General features: G+C 38.0%; 1 pseudogene; it reads right to left on the bottom strand.

Annotated features, from left to right (window-relative positions):
- Positions 1-6,972: 6,972 nt before the first annotated feature.
- LOC103009820 (zinc finger CCHC domain-containing protein 10-like) lies at positions 6,973-7,841 on the bottom strand (annotated as a pseudogene).
- Between the last annotated feature and the right edge of the window lie 701 nt (positions 7,842-8,542).

Below are 8,542 nucleotides of genomic sequence, written 5' to 3'. Positions count from 1 at the left end.
AAGATAATTGCATTTTACCTTCACATATTTTTTTTAGTTTTTTTATGAATATTTTCATGTGTACTATTAATTACAATATTCCTGTAAAATAACCATTGTTAACCTTACTTTTTGAATATGAGACAACAAAAGAGGTTGTTCAAAGCCAATCAACCAATAAGAACCAAATTTAGAAGCAGAGTTCAGGTCCCCTGGCTCCTGCTCCAGGATGCAACCCCCTGCCCCTTGAAAATTGAGTTTTAATTAAGTCTGTGTATAAGTCACACACACACACACAAAATGTGAGAGAGAACTTTGGATAAGCAAGGAAAATAATCTCACTAAGAACGAACTTCAAAGAAGAGAAGTCGTTATTTAAACACGGCCAAAGAAGTGGACATAGCACAAGGAGGAAGCAGTTAATCCAAAGGAGGCCACCAGCTTGTTTTTTATTTCTCAGTATATTGAGCACAATGTCCATCTGTGGCTAAGGAAGAGACCCAAGCCCTGAGTCTGTGTTAAGGGGATCCTGAGTCTGTGCTAAGGGAATCTTGAAAGTCTTCCCCAGGGTGGCCAGTACTTTGCTGCGAGGCAAATGTCGCCACAGACCCTGATACCCGCTGGGTGAAGGCAAGGCAGTGACTGTTCATAATTAAATCATTTGTAACCCTTTATCTTGTTTTGGTTCTTAGAAACAAATCAAGGACACCACAAACAGAATGTAAATTGGCCTTTGTAGTCTTGCCCTCTGGTATAATTAGCAGATGTCTGGTCATAAGGCAGACCAGTGCAGGAAAAATCTATTTATGTAATGAAATATGCTATTTCCACATCCTCTGGAAAGTGCTTCTTCAAGTTTCTGTGTTCCTCTTGTTGAGATGACTTGGAAAGGGGGTGTTTTACCATGTTGATTCCAGCATAGAATCCCTGGACCTGGAGTCTTCAAATTATAAAGGAACATTTAAAAAATATCAACAAATGAAATGGAAATATAACATGTGTTGTGAGCTTTCCTAAAGGAGTCTTTCCTTAGATCTACAATCATGAAAACACTGACAGCATGTATTAAAAAAATGCAACTTTAATATTCAATAAATATAGCATCTTTTGTTAGAACAAATGTTTGAAACTTGAGGTATATGGAAGAGAGAGAGAGAAACTTTCAGTTGAAAATGTTGGGAATCTTTCCCTAGTAGACAACAAAGGCAGGCCATTTTCAGATGGAAGAGAAAAAGAGATGAAGGTATGAAGGTTCAGAGACTCATAAAGGAGGAGAGAAACACCGGGAGTATAAACTCTGTAGGCACTGTCGCAAAGACTTATCAAGGTCTGGAAGGCAACGTTTCAGTGCAACTTGGAATTAGAAGAGAGAGATGCTAAATTTTGTTTGGCTACCCAAGTCTTCTCTCATTTCATATGCCAAAGTACACTTCATTGAAAAAGGTGGAAAAGATTTCTAGCAGGTATTTTATAGGATCTCTTTACAATAAAAAATGTTCAGAAGTAGAATGCATAGCCAGCTGTAAGCTGGCAATCTGCCAATTAACGTAAAGTTTACAATCAAATTTAGCTATATGTAAAGTAGTAAAATTTAAGGTGCGATATTTTAAAGCTAAGGATATAAAACCAATAATTAAAAAAAAAAATAGCAGCTATGCTGAGATTATCACAGCCCTGGTGGTACTGCTAAAATATTAAGAGTAAGACTTGTGTCCATGATCAGTGTTGTTTAGAGGATGATTAAATAAAAAACTCCAGGCAGACTTCTTTCAAAGCTTAGATAAGATGGATAATTTTATTAAAAAATACTTGCGACTCAAATTGACCCCAGTAGAGAGAATGCCTAAAGAGACCAGTTGCCACAGAATAAAAGGGAAAGTAGTTAAAAAGCAAGTGACCTTGATGGCTTAATGCAAGACTTGCTTCATCCTCAAAAGTACACTTTAAAAATCATATAATCTCAATGTTCCTTAATTATTTGATTGCAGGGAAAAAGAGGTAAAACTTTTAAGTTTATCTAAAAGTTAGTAAAAGATTTTTTTCCCAAAACTTGACAGATTTCACCAAAAAGAGAAAACTGCAGACCAAGCCCATCTATTACTATCTGAGTAAAAATCTTAGATCAATTACTAGCAAATAAAATTCAACAATGCATTAAAAACTTAAACATTCTTACCAAGTAAGATTTATTCTAAGAATTGAAGAGTGGTTAAATATTAGAAAATCCATTAATAAAACCTAACACATTAACAGAGTTATGATTTTAAAAAAATCTTACGGGCATTTCTGTTCTTCATAGATGCAAGAAAGGCATTGGACAAAATTCAACACCTATCGTGTTTAAAAACAAAAGCACTCAATAAAGTTAGAATTGATGAATAAATCCTTAATATGGCCATGTATATTATAAGCCTCTGTTGAGCTGGACTGAGTTATATATGCTTCTCAATACTACATAAACGTTTTAAAAATTGAGGGAAAGTATTACATGGATTTAAAAAATGGAAAATAGTATTAAAGAAAAAATTTTTTTTCAATATTAAAAAATAGAGCAACAAATCCATAAGATCTTTTAAAGCTGGGGACTAGGCAGAACCTGGAGAGGGAGACAAACCCCAGGAGAATCTGAAGTGACATCAGTAGGGCCTGGAGGCCTTCACCAAAGCTCTTCCTAAAAAGTGAGTCCATAATGAGTGAAAGGGAGCAAGGGGTGCCCTCTGCCACTTGAACTTCCAACCACAGTGTTCCTTTTGTTTTTTTATTCGCATCCAGTTTTTGATAATTTGGATGTCTCTAGAGTGATATTGATAATTTTAGATATACTGTTTTTCACAAGAATCAGTTTAAGAAGTGGGATGTAAAGAGAAGTCCATACATTATTAATCTTAATACCCTGTCAGTAAGATCCAGGTTTGCCTCCTTCCACCTCACTTAAATATTTTTTTCCCTATTCCTTTGCTGTGATCTACACATTACTCCGAAACTTTTGTCTTCCTGGAATTCTTTTAAAAATTACCACATCTTGTCAATAATTTTTAAATATGACAATTCAATTTACTTTGTAATGAGAAACTGTAAAAGTATTTTGAGAACTTGAAAGTGATATATAAGGAAAATGTTTTGTAAGTATATTTCAATTTCACATATAACAGAAGCTTAAGGATAGCAAAACTGTTGGTAATTTTGCATCAGAATGTATGCTATTTGTCATGATTGTGTAAACACCTCTAATCCATTACTTCATTTTTCTAGCCTCTTTTGGACAGACATACAGAGAAAGGAGGATTAACATTCCTCTGAATACAAAAACTTGGGATATTCTTTCCCTTTAGTTGAGGGAAAGAAATGCAAACTGCATAGGAAAAGAATCAATGGTCTGTAACACAGGCATCTCGTCAGGTTGACAGTTTGAGTAAACCACAGGGGCAACGCCATTGGATGGTGCATTTCCTGAGGGTGGGTACCATGTCTGTTTTAGGCACTGCCATGTCCCTAAGGCCGAGCAGTGTGCCTGGCACATGGTGGATTAGTGATGTTGGATGACTGAATGAATGATTGTTAATGATTTGGCTAAGTTGACAACCTTTTCCTCCTAAATATTCTCCCCATGCCACACCGAAAGTCACATAATATAAACTTCTTTGCAGAGGAATGGCTTTCCTCAGTCAATGCTAAATAAGTAATAGCGACTGACTACAAAAAAACTCCTATTCAAGTTAGAATGAATGTCACCAAGGCCATTTGACTTAGCCATGTCAAAGTTAGGAGTCAGACAAGAGGTTTCCATTTTGAGGAAGCAAATCAATGAGGAGTTAAAGAAAGTGTCTAGTTATCAAACTCAAAATTCGTAATCAAAAACTGAGCATCACCTGAAAATTGTAAGCTTTTTAAACAAACAGAAGGACATGGAGGTACATGTTTCTAATTAGATTCACTTATCTAAAATCTTTCGCTTTCCTTAGTAGCCTGACGCTCACAGCATAAGGTCAATGTGAGATTAGTGATAAAATACACAGGATCGTAGCGTTCATAACACAGCCTGCTTGGGAAGATGTTATGTGCATGACCCACGGGCAGGAGTGTTTATTTCAGCCGGTGACAAACATGACAAATGACATGCCACTCTGACATCATTGCTACTGGTCACTAGAAATGCTGGCTGAACATCAGCCCAGAACCCAATTCCCACAGGTCCACTGCCAAACGTTTTGAATAAATCCAGGCAAGTTTACAATTTTTGCTTTGGCTGAAAAATATTCCTTTCCCTTGGCTGTCTAAATAACTTCAGAGTATTTGAGGGGGGACTGTCACCTCCCATGCCTAAAAAGTACTGTTAGTCTTTTTACAAACATCTGTATTGAAATATAATTCACATATCATACAATCCACCCATGGCTTTTAATGTTTTCAGAGGCGTGCCACCATGACCACAATCAACCTGAGGACATTTGCATCACCCTAAGAAAAAATCCCACACTCCTGAACCATCACCTCCGGGTCTTCCTACCCCAGCTCTAGGCAAGCACTAATGATTCCCCTCCCCGGCTCTGAGGCTTGTTTTTGTTGTTATTTGCTTGTTTATTTGTTTAGTGACACGCTCAACTGTTTTAGTGAAGTTTGTCTCTCCTGAAGTGTGAAACCCTGGGTGTCTGAGAGGGCACAGTCACACAGTTATCTGAGATGACAGCATTTGGAGCAGGGTTCTGTTTGAGTGTCTCCTTTCCTGATCATTCGGCCTCATTTGGTATCACACCCATCTGTTAGGCACCACTAATTACCAGCTGATTACTCGATAGTTTTTGACAATGCCCTGAGGCATAAATAGCTCTGTAGTCTGATCCGATTAAATTCAGAAAAGAGTGTATTTTTGAGAACAGTCTTTATCTTTTGTACTCAGGAGGGTACTTCTTAGTTATCTCTTCCTCTGTTTCTCTCTGGTGAACTAGCTAGCCTGTAGTTAAGCTTTTTACTCCTAATTAAGAGGAGCTATTGTTTTCAAGAACACCATTAGGCTTGAACCTCACCAAACTCTATTTCTAATAACGACTTTATCATTTCCTTTGGAAAAAGCTTCAGAGGTCTCTTATAAACTGCTTCTCAACCTGAGCAAAATCTCTCACTCCTATTCCAGGACAAGCTGCAGCAGTTAGCCTCTGGTCCTCTGGTCCTTTGACCTGACTCTTCTGGTGTGGAACTTCTGCTCTATGATTGAGTTGATGTCAGGGTGATTAGGACCCCAGTATTCTTGCCAGCCATGGCTGGAGAAGACCTTCCAGGTTCTAAGTGAGGGCTGGGTGAACCTCTCAATAACACTCAGCCAACCTCCAGTAATACCTGGAGTTTATCCTCTTCAACTTGGAGTTGGAGGGAATGAGAAATTCTGGTGATGAAACCAAGGGGGGTCCTGGGGGGCGCCCAGGCACAGAGACCTTTCTTTTTTCTAAGCTCATCAGCACAAACAGAGCTTTATTTAATTACAAGTGATGTAACCTATGTACACATTTGTTTCCCTTCCAAGTTTAACTGCTAAAATTACCCTTACAGAGATTACATTGTAAATTGTATTTCATTAGTAATTTATTAAATTTGCCTGTCAATTGACACATTCTGTATGGAGCCTTAAAATGATGCTTTGAGAGTTTATTTACAATCATTGAAAGCGACAGTTCTGTCAAACAGGTAACTACAGCTCTTTAAACTCACAACATACATATATTTAAACATTTAAATAGAAGTCCATTTTCTTCAAAAGTAATTTTCTACTGCTTTTTCATAAATATAAAAAGACAACATCTGTACTTTAAAAACCTATATTTAACCCAAATCAAGATTTTTCTACAAATGATACCTCTTTCCAAAAAGTTTAAAAGATATCACAAAATAATGTGATGTTAAACTAAATAATTTCACCATGGCCTAGTACTTTACTTTTAAGAAATACTGTGCAGTATTTCTTTTTAAACTTTCATGCTAGATTTCAACTGTGTATATGCTATGTAAACATACCAGATTAATCCAAGTCATTCATATTTATGCAGTAGACTGTCATATATGACCAGTTACCATATAAACTGTCATACCACAATTGCAAAATGGTAAAAGGCAATCTTTATGAAAACTTAAGAATACTTTAGTAAAAGGTAACCAACGTCACTCTAATTTTCTATAAAAATTACCTCTCTTCCTCCTACCTTTTTTTCCCCTTTGAATGGTACCTTTTATAGCATATCAACACACAAAGGTATTTATATCACTTTTACTTAAGTTAGCTTTTTAAATGACTGTTTTCTTTTCTGAAACACTGAATTTATCAAAAGGCACCAAGATTAGAGTCCTATGTAGTTTCAGAATTTTGTTCCTTTTTAAGTTCCTCTAGAATAATTTTTGTCATAAAAGAGTAACTCTAAGAACCAGAAGAAAATGAATGGTACAACACAGTAACTTGAAACTTGTACCATCCAAAATGTATAAATTTATTAATAGATTCCTTGAACTTTTCATTTAGGACAAGAAGTCAGAACAACCTTCTGAACATAAACATAAAAATAGAGCACATTTATTAACAGTAGGAAAACTCTAAGTTTATAGAGGTATTAAATCTTACATAATAACATACAGCCAAAAGCATTAGAAATTCACAGCCAGATAGATATTCTGAGGCATTATCCTGAAAACATGTCTGGTACATAGCACAAACATATAACAAAGTATGGCGTTTATTTCACAGGGAGAAAAGATAGGTTTCATCACAGAAAGATTTACTAGATTTCAGAGATATATTTTAAAGATAAAAAAGAAAAACAAGATTCACCCCTAAAATAAAAAAGTCTTTATATATATAATCCATTATTAATAGTCTTTATGCTCTTACAATGTAGAACATTTAGAAACTTTTGAACTCTAAAAATTTTGATCTGTTAACCTATTTGGTCTTAACACATTCTAAATTCCCTTCTAAGAATCACATTGATGTCCAATACGGAGGAAACAATTCTATTTCTTTTTCTTCTTCTTTGGTGGTTCAGCCTCAGAGCTACTATCTGTGCTGCTGCTTCTATTACTAGAAGAGCTGGAATCTCTTCTGCATCAGAGGACGAGGAAGAGCTTGTGGAGGAGGCTGAAGATGACCTGGAGGAGCCTTCATCAGCGTCACTGTCCTCTGAGGAGGATGAGGTAGACTTCTCTTCACGCTCTGATGAAGAATCACTGGCTGAACTGTCACTGCTATTGCCACTGGAGCTGGTTACACTCTTAGACCTTTTTTTCTTGGTCTTTCTTTCTACAGTAGTTTCTCCAATGCTTTCTTGTAATAATAATCTGTTTTCTTTTTCTTTTAAAGCTTTCTTTAGTTCTGCTGTGTTTTTTTTTTTAAATTTATTTATTTATTTATGGCTGTGTTGGGTCTTCGTTTCTGTGCGAGGGCTTCCTCTAGCTGCGGCAAGCGGGGGCCACTCTTCATCGCGGTGCGCGGGCCTCTCACTATCGTGGCCTCTCTTGTTGCAGAGCACAGGCTCCAGACGCGCAGGCTCAGTAGTTGTGGCTCACGGGCCTAGTTGCTCTGCGGCATGTGGGATCTTCCCGGACCAGGGCTCGAACCCGTGTCCCCTGCATTGGCAGGCAGATTCTCAACCACTGTGCCACCAGGGAAGCCCTCCAATGCTTTCTTGTAATAATAATCTGTTTTCTTTTTCTTTTAAAGCTTTCTTTAGTTCTGCTTTCTTGAAGACCTATGTAGGTACTTTCTTTTTTCCTGTGCATTCATACGTCCCATGCCCAGATTCCAAGCATTTCTGACATCTTACATGTTGCTTACTTGCTTCCGCTTGTCTCCGGGCTGTGAGCCGATGCATGGGAGTCGCCATCTTCCAGAGGCCTGTTTTGTACCCCGTTTCTTGCAGGCAAGACTCCAGCCTCTATGACCTTCCCCGAGTTCCAAAGGGCAGATTTGAACAGTTGCTAATCAAGGGAGGAGAAGCCAAGGAACCACCTGAGGCCAGATTAAAGGGACCAGAGAAGCTCATCAAGATTGGGAGACCCACCACCTGAGACAAGATGAAGGGAGCACACGCCCTGCACACACCCTAATCGTGTCATGTCAGAGATCCCACCCTTGAACCATTGTTTATAAAACCCCTCACCAAATCCTCTGGGGTTGGGACACATAGTTTTCTGAGGCAGGACCCCACTGTGTCCCCCTGTGCCTGGAAAAACAACAAAGCTATTCTTTTCTACTTCACCCAGAACTCTGCCTCCGAGATTTGATTCGGCACTGGTGTACAGAGAGGCCGAGCTTTCGGCATCAGTGACTTGCCTCTCTCAATGAAATATGGTAACCCTTCATTGGAAGCTGCAGGGAGGGAGAGCCCATTTCTTGGCTACATTCACCTGGATTGGAGTTTCTGTCAGGATGAACTGAGGGTAGAGACGGAGCGAGCAGGTTGGCTCAGATGTACAGGCTCTCAATGTTCTTACTGAGTTTTAGTAGGTTTCTCGAATAAGTGTTTCATTTGCTGTATGCCATTAGGACAATTTCCAGACACTCAGTTGTTGTTGTTGTTTTACT

Source organism: Balaenoptera acutorostrata, chromosome 18, assembly GCF_949987535.1.
Source record: "Balaenoptera acutorostrata chromosome 18, mBalAcu1.1, whole genome shotgun sequence".
In the NCBI taxonomy this organism is placed as follows: domain Eukaryota; kingdom Metazoa; phylum Chordata; class Mammalia; order Artiodactyla; family Balaenopteridae; genus Balaenoptera; species Balaenoptera acutorostrata.
The sequence above is the reverse complement of the archived record's forward strand: the minus strand, read 5'-3'. Positions and strand labels throughout refer to the sequence as shown.